This window comes from Rutidosis leptorrhynchoides, chromosome 1 (assembly GCF_046630445.1).
Source record: "Rutidosis leptorrhynchoides isolate AG116_Rl617_1_P2 chromosome 1, CSIRO_AGI_Rlap_v1, whole genome shotgun sequence".
Taxonomy (NCBI): Eukaryota; Viridiplantae; Streptophyta; class Magnoliopsida; order Asterales; family Asteraceae; genus Rutidosis; species Rutidosis leptorrhynchoides.
The window spans coordinates 643,942,642-643,956,854 of NC_092333.1; positions in this window are offsets into that span (position 1 = coordinate 643,942,642).

Below are 14,213 nucleotides of genomic sequence, written 5' to 3' on the forward strand. Positions count from 1 at the left end.
TCCTATTCGTGTTTGTATGTGGTTACAGGAACTGCAGGAATGAGATTTAGATGTTTGACTATGTTAGACTTAGTCAGACGTACGAGTGAAGCCTCACTAGTACAGCTGACAAGCTCATACGCACGGTTGATGCTGAGCTAAGTCACAATTACAACCTAAATGAGAAGACACGAGTGAGTGATCACCCGTACGGCTGATGAAGCCAACTTGTACGTTTGATGAATAAATCGTATGGGTGAGTCAACAGCAGGGGTATATAAAGTCTTATGTTCTTCATTTTAGGTTAAGCCTCTCATTTGTTACACACACTCAGATCTAGTGAGCTCCTCCGATTCTCTCTCAGTCCAAATCACTCAGGTGGTGAATAATAGCTCTAGGTGTTGATCTAATCACACTTGATTTAGTTGTGGTTTGACTAAATTAATCAAAAAAACTTAACCTATTCACTAGAGGGTTTGATTCACTTATTCCGCCATTGTGTGAGTTAAATCTGTTGATTTCTAAGTTCCTAGTCATGTTTCATCACCTTCTATTCTTTCCCCCTCAACTCATATTTTAAAGTATTCATCAATATGCTCCATCCAGTTCTGATTCTCGATATACTTCTAACTTTCATATCGGTCATTCTTCTTTTTCATCTACCGCTGGAAGAATCTATTTACTTCTACTATACTCTTGGGTTTATAGTGTTTCTAGTTCTCCCGTGTATTTATATTGCTATATGCATCAATATATATGGTTTATAATTTCTGGTTTGTCGTTGGGCTTTATATGTTCCCTTATATTTCAAAGTCTCTGCTTCTGTCTTCTATAATCATTATCATTCACAGTTAATGCTCTCTTTTATTTGCTGTAATTTATACCCCAATTTCTATTTCGGAGTTTTGTCCTTTCGTTTCTTCTTCTTGCGATTAAGCACCGCTTGTAATGGTCCAGAATTCACAGATACGAATTTCGGAATGAACATTGTTAATGTTCTAGGAAGAAAATTGTGATGGCACGATCTTGACTTGTCAAATTACTAGAATACCTTGGAAAAGGCCGAATCATCAAGAAATATTTTCTTGATATTTTAGAGGTTAAATAGAATACAAGAGTCGTATAACATGGCACATGATGATGTTATGATCTGTGAATCATCATGTTCCATTTAGAAACTCAGCATGACTTACTCTAATATAATCACATTGATCAAGTGTCATTATATTATACTAATTCATGCTTCAGTTCCCAACACTACTTCAAAATATTCCTATTTTAAACTTAAATGTTTCAGAATTTAGAAACTAAAATAGTTTTTTTTATGATGTAATACAGATAGCGCGAAGAGGTAAATGATTTCAAATAAGAAAAATTAAGAAAATATCTTTAGAAATATGGAGGATATTTATAATGAAAGATATGATGATATTTTAGAATTTCTAGTATCAGAGGATGATAAAGAATATTGTCCGCAGGGGTTTAGAGTCAGGAGCAAGGTATTCGTTAATGACTTCAGCAGGTACTAAATCATTTGGATCCTTTGAAGTCAGGTTCAGTCTTTGTAATTTGTCCACAGCCTTCTTCCTACTTTGCTCAATCCGTTTTCCAGTTCCAAAACTTCTATTTTTCTGCGCTTTGCCAGCATACTTCATCATTATCATCCAGCTTTTACCGTTTAAAGTCATTTATAGTTTTTGCTGCTTCATCAGCATTTTTTCCATTTTCGGAGAACCAATTCGTAGTTCGGAGTGTTTTTCAGAAACTTCACATTCAAATTAAGTCCAGAAGATAGACGTTATATATACACATATAACTGTTGGCGTAGACATGCTGCGAGATTTTAAAATACTGATTGCTAATTCCCAATGATTCGTATGGCAATTCTCATTACAAGATGCGAATGAGTAAATGATGGGGTTTCAATGAATAATTATAATGACTTTTTGGAGAGGCTAAAGTCAAAGGGTAATGAAGTTGTTGGTACATCTGCTAATAATGTGGTGGAATGTAAAAGGTTCCCTGGTAACGATGGTGTATATCTCAAGGTTATAATAAGGTTAGTCTGACTGAAAAGTTGAAGTTGACTTGCTGGAGCTGTGACAAAACTGGCTACTTTGAATAGGAGTCGCAAAGTTATTTTTGCTAATAAATGCCAAAGAATCTGACGCGGATACGTTGTTTAAACTTTTACTTTGGTTTCAAGAGTTTTTCGGGTACATAACTGTGGGTAACATGTGGTTAGATCATCATCTCGATTGCTCATCATTCGAAGTGTCTTAAAAAATTTTCGAAGGGTTTGAACACAGATTGTAATCGTTAACATACATTTGATGTTCTAACACAGTTTTGAAGTCAAAATATAGCTTGTGAAAGATGTAAGGATCTAAGAGTGATGATTTTGGTCATATCTCAAGTTGAATTTTGAGATTTCAAAATCAGAATATGTAATTAAATTTTGAATGAGTATGGTTGTTTTGATTTCTATAAAAGAATGTATATTGTTGTGAAAGTAGGGAGTATAATGGATGATTTGCTGAATCAGATTCGAAGAATGTAATATATTAATTGTGAATTTATATATCTCTCGGGTATTACCTACCCGTTAAAAAAAAAATTTCACAATTAATATTTTGTACAAAAGAATTTTATTACAGTCTTTATGAAAATATATATGTATATTTTCTTCAGATGTAACATAGATTTAATGAGTTAATGTTAAATTAAACTTATTTGATTTACGGTTGAAACTAGAATTGAATAATCCCTAAAGGCTTTAAAAAGTACATAACTTTTACGCAGTATTTCTTTAATGACATTGAAATTATGAATCAATACTTCGTTATTTGTTGATGTATGATGTTCGGTTCGTGGAATTCTTGTGAATTTCGCAAAGTACGAATGATGTTATCTGAAAAGTTTCGGGTACATCGATGATGAAAGTGTAAAATCAAATATATACTTGATTTATTATGAATTGGAATTTGTTGAATTGCGACAGAGATTGTAGTTAACGCTGGTTAAGTTGCGGCCGAAGGACGTACATTATTGCATATTTGTAATATGAATTAACCGAGTAGTTAAGATTCACACACAATAGCTTAGCACGGAAAGATTTATTTCAAAAAAATATATATATATATATATATATATATATATATATATATATATATATATATATATATATATATATATATATATATATATATGATGTTATGCGAGGTGTATATAAAATAGCTTTATATTTTAGCAGGAAATACTATTAAATACGATACAATTTTACACAAGATATTTATTTATTTAGAGAATGGATATACATAAACCTTGCTACAACACTTATAGGCAGTGTACCTAATCGTACAGTAGTGTAGTTTTTAGTAAGTCCGGTTCGTTCCACAGGGAAAATCTTTAAACAAAGCTTAACGCTATATTAGTTTACTTTTATAAAAATACAAATATATATATAAGTAATATTATTATTATAAAGGGGGGTTTTTACCGTTTAATGACCGGTTTGTCGATTTTAAAACTTTAGTCGCAGTTAAAACCAAATGTAAAATAATAAATAAATACAAGACTTAATTTGAAGCGTAAAGTAAATAACGATAATGAAATTGCGAATAATAAAAGTGCGATAAAATAAACTTGCGATTATTAAAAAGTACGATAATTAAAAGTACAATTAAATACAATAACAATAAAAATGCGATAATTAGAAGTGCAATTAAATATAAAATAAAGGAAATTAAATATGAAATAAATGAATTATGCTTATTTAAACTTTCGTAACCATGATGTTTGACGTGTTGATTTTAGTTTTATGCCCATGGGTTAATTGTCCTTTGTCCTGGATTATTTAATATGTCCGTCTGGTTTTTGTCCATAACAGTCCATCAGTCATAAATATAAAGTGCGAGTGTCCTCGTCAAATTATCCTTATACCCGAAGTTAAATATTCCAACTAATTGGGGACTTAAACTGTAACAAGGTTTTATTACTTTGTTTAATAATTACACCAGAATGTCGACTGAGTGTAACCCAAGGTTTTAATACTTTGTTATCAATTATGCCAAGTGTCCTTGTACATAATTTCACCCCTGTTTTAATAATTCTAGTGGCTATTAATCCATTTCCGTGTCCGGTTAAATGAACGATTATTTGTACATATAAATACCCCTCCCATCGTGTCCGATCGAGTGTATATGGTAATTTATAGGGACGCCCAATTGTAAATCTTTATATTAACATTAACAAACTATCATTTAGTTAAACAAATATAAAGCCCATTAATAGCCCATAGTCTAATTTCCACAAGTGTCGTTCTTTTGTCCAAACCCCAATTATGGTACAAAGCCCAATTACCCAATTTTAGTAATTAGCCCAACATCATGATTACTTCGGATTAAATAAGCATAATAATAACTTAGCTACGAGACATTAATGTAAAAAGGTTAAACATAACTTACAATGATTAAAAATAGCGTAGCGTTACACGGACAGAATTTCGACTTACACCCTTACAACATTCGCTAACATACCCTTATTATTAGAATTATAATTAAAATTAAAATTAAAATATAAATATAAATATATTTACGTATACATATATAGAGAGAGATTAAATTTTTTATGATCAAAATGATCAGAATTCGTTTGGCTTTATAGGGAATTGAGTTCAGGGGTACTCCGCTACTCGCGGCAATTTTTGCCTTCAAACTCCGCGAGTCGCGGAGTTTGAAAATACAGCTCACCCTCCTTTGGCTTCTTTCTTGCCGACGATTAATAAATATATTATAATATATATATTAATTTAAAGAATTAATTATATATTATATTATATTTATGTACATAGTTGACTCGTAATTTTTAGTCCATTGCGTCGAGCGTTGAGAGTTGACTCATGTTCCGGTTTCGGATTTTCGAACGTCCTTGCGTACAATTTTATATTTTGTACTTTGCGTTTTGAATCTTGTACTCTTGTAATTTCGAGACGTTTCTTATCAATAATTGGAACCTCTTTGATTGTATTTTGTACTTTTGAGCTTTTTGGACCTTTGCGTCTTCAATTCATCGAATCTGTCTTTTGTCTTCACCTTTTATTATTTAAACGAATATCACTTGTAAATAGAACAATTGCAACTAAAAGCTTGTCTTTCTTGAGGAATAATGCTATGAAATATATGTTCGTTTTTAGCATTATCAAATATTCCCACACTTGAGCGTTGCTTGTCCTCAAGCAATATAGTCTTGAAATACTAGAATCACTTCTTTATTCTTCATACTTTGTACATCAGTGATTTCTTTACGGCGGTATAAACAATGGTAGTAACGATATGGTTTACAGTCCCACATGACTATAAAATTTAGATCCATTAAGGAAATTGGATCTTTATGAAAACATTTGATCTTTTGAAAATTAAATCTAGCTTTTACCCTAGATAAGTTTTCCAGAATAACCCTTCACCGGTGTTTGCAAATTATTTTTGTGGGTTTGGTGGGTTTCAGATTTGAAAATTTTAGTTCAAAACTTGCGGTTTTGTGTCACCCACTTGCTAACCTTGTATTAGGAAAGCAACACGTCCAGTATACTTGCTCCGTATATTACCTTTCGGTAAACTACCGTCCGGTTGTAAAGGAAAGCATTGAACAAGCAACTGTTAAGGCAATGTCCCCTGACATGCTTTTAATTATGGTCTATAACGTGTCGGACGCAATTACTATCCTTTGTAGGAGCAATATTAAAGCTCACCCTTTTAATTTGTCGGTCTGGCACAAGGTCCTGTCTTTGACCATGCTATGCAACCACCGTTCTTACGGTTGACACCCCGATTTGGTTCAGGTGACCTAATGAATTCCAGGTGAATTCCTAGGATTTTACGTTCAATGGTAATGAACGCATTGAAAATGGTTTTTCAGAAAACAAATCGGTTTGTAATTTTGATCAAAATATTTTCTCGTTCAAGCTCGAGTTTAGATATCATTGAATTCCATGAGTTTGAATTCTCAATCTTTAAGGTCAATCTCAAGGATTGAGTAATATCAGTCTTAAAAGCTGATTTTTGATCTTTTAAGGAGATTATCCTTTCTGGGGATTTGATTCATTAGTCTTATCCAGCTAATTTGCATGGTGCCCCCCATTTTACGAGATAAATCCTTCTCATGGTTAGGATAAATCTGACCACTTGGCGACCCTGTTTAATGCTGAGGTCCGTGGATTTCCTGCTGATTTTAGTGATGACTTTTCTAGATTTTTCGTCAACCTACAGCTGGTCTGGACGACAACTTCTTGACCTAAATCAAGAAGCGCGTATCTTTTTCGGAAGACTTTACTTCCTTTTAATGATGGAATTGATTCATCGTGTAGATCCATCTTTCTTACAGTAAATCAGGTAAAATTTTTTAGTTTAGTCCAAAGCAAAAGTATTTTCAGTTATTTGTACAAAAATATGTGACATATGTTTTGAATAACTTGGAGAATTTTCCCACACTTGGCTTTTATTTTCCTTTTTATTGTCCTCTATTCCATTTTAAATGAATTTTAACATTTTGGTTTGTTTCTCAATTTATGTCCTTTTCGAGGTAACAATAATTTCGGTGTTAACACCTAGTTTTATCGTTCATAAATATGTATAAACATGATTTTGAGTTCATTTAGTTGAAAATTTTGAAAAATTTTACTAGAATTGGGTAGTCAGTATATAAGACTAGGGCTGTTCTTTATTATCAGGGAGCACTAGATTCTAATACAACTACTACTTTACTAGTATTTCTAATGGTAACCAAGTGTATAAAGTAAACATTTTAAAATCCGAAAGAATTTAACCCCTTCCCACACTTAAGATCTTGCAATGCCCTCATTTGCAAGAAATCAGTAACAATTTAAATTATTGAGGGTGATTTGTGTGAAAATGATTAAATTTTACCAAAGTTTCCAAACATATTTGTGTTTGCTTGCTGAATGATAAATGGTGCATATCATTTGTTCATTCCGTCTTGTTGTTATTTCACATATATTTTGCATCTTGTCGTCAAAATTAGTTGCTTTTGCTGAACTTAATGCCAGTCTTTGAAAATGCGTTGTTTTACCCTGTTGTGTACATAAGATAAACTGCAAACATATATACATATTTTTGAAGTTTGGTATATTACCCCACATTCAAAAATTATTAAAATCTAAGAATAAAAGTTAGAAAATTATAAAAACTATTACAATATTAACATAAGTATTAAACGTATCAACATTACAAATTACAAAATAAATAAAACTAAGTAGACTAGGGATGATACTGATACCAGTAGGGGTTCCATGCATAACCATAGGTGCTATAAAATGCTTCGGCTGGGTTATACGTAGGATACGGTGGTTGAATCTCTATAGACCAGGGAGGGAATATGGGCGATGGAGTAGGAATATAGTTTCTACCTATATGTTGGCAATAAGCTATGATTTAGTTTTGATGAACTTGCCAATCTTCAAATGCTCTATGTCTAGCATTTTTATACTCTTGTGAAGCTATAAACCTTTGCATTTCTGCCATTTCATTTCCCCCTCCTACATTACCTTGCTGTTGGTTTCTCTCAACCTGTGGATGTCTACCATGGTATTGTACTGCGGCGTTATTTCGCCTCTTCAAAATTTTCGCACCATGGTATACATTTAAACCTATTGTATCGCGGGGTTCTGGTTCTTCGACTAATAATCCCCCGATTATATCCACACCGAGATATTCAGCAATCAAAGTAATAAATATACCACCTCCTATTATGCTATGTGGTCTCATCCCCCTAACCATAGCTGATAAATAATAACCCACACAATAAGGTATACTTACAGCGCTTTGTGGGTCTCGAATACACATATGGTAAAACAAATCCTGTTCATTTACCTTTTCCTTATTCTTACCTCTTTGTGTAATTGAATTAGCTAAAAACCTATGAATTACTCTTAACTCTGCTCTATCTATATCCAAATAAGAGTAATTTCTCCCTTTGAATCGGTGATGGCTTGTCATTTGACTCCATACACCATGTGTATCAAAATTTTCATCTATCTTTCTACCATTTAGTATCAACCCTCTACAATCGGCAGATGCTAACTCCTCAGGCGTATATATACGTAAAGCCTGAGCCATGTCTAGTAAAGACATGTGGCGCATCAAACCTCCTATCAAAAATCTAATAAAAGATCGATCGGTTAAACTAGCTACCCGATCATTTAATTCTATACTACACAATAATTATTCACACCATACTTTATATACAGGTCTACGCATGGTGAATAAACGTACCCAGTCGTTAAAAGTAGAATTACCATACCTCTGTGCAAGTAATTCCCTAATTGGCCCGGCCAATTCTACAGCTTCTAATGGTCCCCATTCTATGACCCTAGGTACCTCAACAACTTTAGAATGAAGAGTATGCAAACCCCTTTGGTATTTTGGATAATCTATCCAAAGTCTGTCAAATCTCAGGTTCGGGTGCAAATCTTCCAAGTGCATATCAGAAAATGTCATGACTGGATGAGGTATATCTTGTTTGTAGTAGTTATCCACCTCCTGTTGTTCCGCATTCTCAGCAGGAGCATTGCGAGTTTGGGATGAAGATTCACCTCTTTCAGTCTGCAAAACACATCAAACACAATTTTTGTGCATCCAAATATGCATTAGTGTCAGCAAAATCATCAATCAAAATAATTACAATGACATGATCAATTTATATCAAACTTAAGCTCATTTTCATATTTTCATCAAATCTACACTTTTTCAAATAAGCATATACGAAAATGTTCGCCAAGTTCATAAGCATTCAACTCAAATAACATGTCAAAATAATCATTACTAGCAATTAAACAAGTTTCAAATGGCATTATCTCTCAAAAATCAAGTTCATTAATTTTAGACTTGAAAAAGTCCACTTTAATTCTCAAAATCATGTTTAGGCTCAAAGTTTGGATCATTTAACTACCTAAACATGTTACACTACTTAATTTAGCAACAATTCATGACAAAAATCGGCCATAACCTGTTTATATCAAAAAGCCCCAAATTTGCTCAAGAACACAAACCCTAGATTACTCAAAATTTGAAGTTTAAGGCTTCTAATCATGTTAAATAGCATCAATCTAGGTTATACAAGCATAATACATAAGCAATTGAAGCATAATTACACTAAAAAGCATCAAAATCGAATTGGGTATAAAATTGCTCAAGAACACTAATTTTTGGATTAAATGGTGTTTAGGTGTAGAAATTTACCGTTTTTCTTGAGTAATTCCTTGATAGCATCCTTCTTAACATGATTTTAGTAAAAGATTTGATGATTAATGGTTAAAAATTGTGATTTTGGGGGTGTTTTCTCGGGTTTATTTTCGCTGTATGTTTGAGTTGTGGTGTGGACTGATCAGTTCAGCTCGATTTTATTTTTTTTCTGTATTTTGGTCCTCCCGCGAGTCACGGGATTTGGTAGCCTCAAACACCGCGAGTCGCGGTGTTTGGGTTTTTTTTTTTTTTTTTTTTTTTTTTTTTATATAAAATCTTAACTTAATAAACAAATTTAAAATAAATTTAAAATTTAGTTTTCCTTTGTTGTTTAGGACGAGGTCGTTTCGGATCGATGTCCTAGTCCGTCCTTCGACAAATTTTAAAATTTGTCTTTTTCAAGCGATTGTTTTTAAAGCTTAGATTTTTGGGTTTTTTTAATGTTTTTGGCATACTTTAATTCAATAAGATTAAAAATAATGATAATAAAAGTTCTCGTCCCTCCCTCGGTTAAAGCAATTTCGGTTCAGAGACCTAGTCTTCAACTTACGACGAATTTTAAAAATCATATTTTTAACTTAGCGAAATAAAGTAAATTTTTTTTTTTTAAATTCACACAACTTAAATTTAAAATGCATAAAATTCAAAATTAATATTAAAAATTCATACCAAACTTAAATTTAAAAATTTATAAAAATAAAATTCACACCAAACTTAATTTAAATTTTTATATTATAAATTCACACCAAACTTATATTAATTTTTCGAATATTTACAATTTTAAATATATTGATTTTACAAAGTGTACAATATTAATTTAAAATTTATATATTAATTTTAAAAACATGGTAAAAATAAAATTAAAAATCTTTTTGGCTTTTTATCCCACTTTAATCAATCAAATACTATCAAAAATATACGCCCCTCTTTTCGGTAAAGTAATTTCGGTTCCATGACCTAATTTAACTCATGACGAATTTTTGAAATATTTTGGGTTGATTGATTAAAGATATTTATACTTTAAGAATAAACGTTAAATTTCGCAGTGATGTAATAAATTTTTGAATGATATCAATAATTTCGGTCGCCAAACCTAATTTTATTCAATACCAATTTAATACTTTTTAGCGAACAAATTAGCGTTTATTATCAAAAGGTTAAAAAAAATTAAAAATAAAAACTGTACAGACTTACCTGTGAGATAGTATTCTTAGTTATACGATCTATCCCATTCATAAGATAGTCGGTTTAATTGGTTTTCCATGGCTACATAGGCGTAACCTCGAGCATTCAGTGTTTTTTCTTCTAAACATATGAACGGTCCGTCTCTGCATAAAGTAACAAATTCGGTATTTGAATAGGTTTGATTATTTGAACATTTACCTCCATGTGACCATTTTCCGCATTTGTGACATCTTTCTAGGTGTCGTGCTCTTCTTTTCGCTGCGGATTTTGATTTTCCTTTACCAAATTGTAACTTATTATCTTCGCATCTGGATTCTTTTCTTACTCCGTCAAATCTTTCTCTGATTACTGATACTATTTCACTTGGTAGTGTGTCATTATTACATTTAGTGATCAAAGCGTGTAGCATTAGATCATGGTTTAGTTCACAGGCAGTCTTCATTTTGTAAAAACCTAAAAAAAATAAAAATTCAGAATGGGGGGAGAAGACTAGTTCTTTAGGGTCTGCTACGGAAAGACCATTCGGGTTCCATTTTCGAGAACTACACGAAAACAGACAATCTAACTCTAACATAAATACATATTATCCTTTAAAGACTTGATTCTCCCCACACTTAGTTAGCTGTGGTGTCGAAATTGTGATTAACTTCGTTGTCGACTTCCATCGGACTATCTATGTAGTGTTTAACTCTGTGACCATTAACTTTAAATTCAATCCCATTTGAATTTATCAATTCTACTGTTCCGTATGGAAAAACTCTTTTAACTATGAATGGTCCAGACCATCTTGATTTCAATTTTCCAGGAAATAGCTTGAATCGTGAATTGAAAAGAAGAACTCTGTCTCCTTCCTTAAATTCTTTTGAAGTTCTGATTCTTTTATCATGCCATTTCTTCATTCTTTCCTTATAGATCAACGAATTTTCGTATGCTTCATGTCTTAATTCTTCTAATTCGTGTAATTGATTTAATCGTAGACGTCCAGCTTCATGTAAATCAAGATTACATGTCTTCAAAGCCCAAAATGCTTTGTGTTCAATTTCTACTGGAAGATGACATGCTTTTTCATAAACAAGTCTAAAAGGTGTGGTTCCAATTAGAGTTTTGTAGGCTGTTCTAAAAGCTCAGAGTGCATCCTCCAATTTAATGGACCATTCCTTCGGATTTAATCCTACGGTTTTCTCTAGAATACGTTTTAAAGCTCGGTTGGTATTTTCAACTTGTTCACTTGTTTGTGGATGATAAGCAGTGGAGATTTTATGAGTTACTCCATATCTTTTAAAAACTTTTTCAAGTTGATTATTACAGAAATGAGTTCCCCGATCACTTATTAAAGCTTTCGGTGTTCCAAACCTTGCAAAAAGATGTTTTAAAAAATTGACTACAACACGTGCATCGTTAGTTGGGAGAGCTTGTGCTTCCGCCCATTTAGATACATAATCAATGGCTACGAGAATATAGAGATTATTATGAGATTTTGGAAATGGACCCATAAAGTCAATACCCCAAATGTCAAATACTTCACATACTTGGATGACATTTTGTGGCATTTCATCACGTTGACTTATTTTTCCGGCCCTTTGACAAGCATCACAGGATTTGCAAAGAAGGTGTGCGTCTTTGTAAATTGTAGGCCAATAGAATCCAGCATCATAAACTTTTCTTGCTGTTAGTTGAGGCCCATAATGCCCTCCTGTTGGTCCTGTGTGACAATGGTTTAATATTTTACTGGCTTCATCTCCGAATACACATCGGCATATTATTCCATCTGGACAACTTTTAAACAAATGTGGATCTTCCCAGAAATAGTGTTTTATATCACTGAAGAATTTTTTTCGTTTTTGGTACGATAATCCTTTTTCAAGGAATCCACAAACTAAGTAATTTGCATAGTCTGCAATCTATGGAATTTCTTTATAATCTATCTTCAATAGATATTCATCAGGAAAGTTGTCTTGTATGGCCGATTCATTTAGAACTTCTAATGCGGGATTTTCAAGTCGAGAAAGATGATCAACGGCGAGATTTTCTGCTCATCTTTTATCTCAGATTTCAATATTGAACTCTTGTAAGAGTAAGATCCAACGGATTAATCTTGGTTTAGCATCTTGTTTCGAAAATAGGTATCTAAGAGCAGAATGGTCGGTATAAACCACCGTTTTTGCTAGAACGAGATATGATCGAAATTTGTCAAAAGCAAAGACAATAGCAAGGAGTTCTTTTTCAGTAGTTGTATAGTTCATTTGTGCTCCTTGTAACGTCTTACTAGCATAATATATAGGTTGAAATCGTTTTTCAATCCTTTTTCCTAAAACGGCTCCCATTGCAAAATCACTTGCATCGCACATTAGTTCAAATGGTAGATTCCAATTTGGTGTTATCATGATCGGCGCATTAGTGAGTTTCTCTTTAAGAATATTAAAAGATTTGATACATTCATCTGAAAAGATGAATGGAGCATCCTTTTCTAGGAGTTTATTCATAGGAGTGGCAATTTTAGAAAAATCTTTTATGAAACGTCGGTAAAAACCGGCATGCCCTAGAAAACTCCTAACTCCTCTAACATTGGTGGGATGTGGAAGTTTAGCAATTACATCTACTTTAGCTCTATCCACTTCAATTCCTTCTTTTGAAATTTTATGTCCAAGAACGATGCCTTCTTTAACCATGAAATGGCATTTCTCTCAATTAAGTACTAGATTTGATTGTTCGCATCTAATAAGCATTCGTTCCAGATTAGCTAGACATGATTCAAATGTATCACCGAAGACTGAAAAGTCATCCATGAAAACTTCCATGCATTCTTCTATCATGTCATGAAAAATCGCCATCATACACCTTTGAAAGGTTGTAGGGGCGTGGCAAAGTCCAAATGGCATGCGTTTGTAAGCAAAAGTACCATAAGGGCACGTGAATGTGGTTTTCTCTTGATCTTCGGGTGCTATTGGAATTTGAAAATATCCGGAAAATCCATCTAGAAAACAATAGTAACTATTTCCGGCTAATCTTTCTAACATTTGATCAATGAAAGGTAAGGGAAAGTGATATTTTCTGGTGGCATCATTTAATTTTCTATAATCAGTACACACACGCCATCCTGTTACAGTCCTAGTAGGAATAAGCTCATTTTTCTCATTTGTAATGACAGTCATGCCACCCTTCTTAGGCACGCATTGAACTGGGCTTACCCATGGACTATCAGAGATTGGATATATCAAACCTGCATCTAGTAGTTTAATAATCTCTTTCTTAACTACATCTTGCATATTAGGAATTAGTCTTCGTTGGGGTTGCTCATACGTTTTATGACCTTCTTCCATAAGGATTTTATGTGTGCAATACGAAGGACTTATTCCTTTAATATCATGAATCTTCCATGCAATGGCTGGTTTATGAGCTTTCAACACAGAAATGAGTTGTGATTTCTCATTTTCAGTAAGAGAAGACGATATTATTACAGGTAATTCAGATTCACCATGTAAATAAGCGTATTCCAAATGGTTTGGAAGTGGCTTTAACTCTAATTTCGGAGGTTCTTCTATTGATGATTTATATCGATATCTGTCTTCTTCTTTTAGCATTTGAATTTCTTCTGTTGTTGGTTCATATCCATTAGCTATAAGTGTAGCTAACATTTCAACTTCATCAATTGGTTCATTACCTTCTCCTAAAGAACATTCTCCTGTTCCTTGTAATTCTGGAAATTCTTCTAATAATTCTGCATGTGCATCTATAGTTTGAATATAATAACATGTATCATCTGCAGATTGCGGTTGTTGCATTGCTTTATCA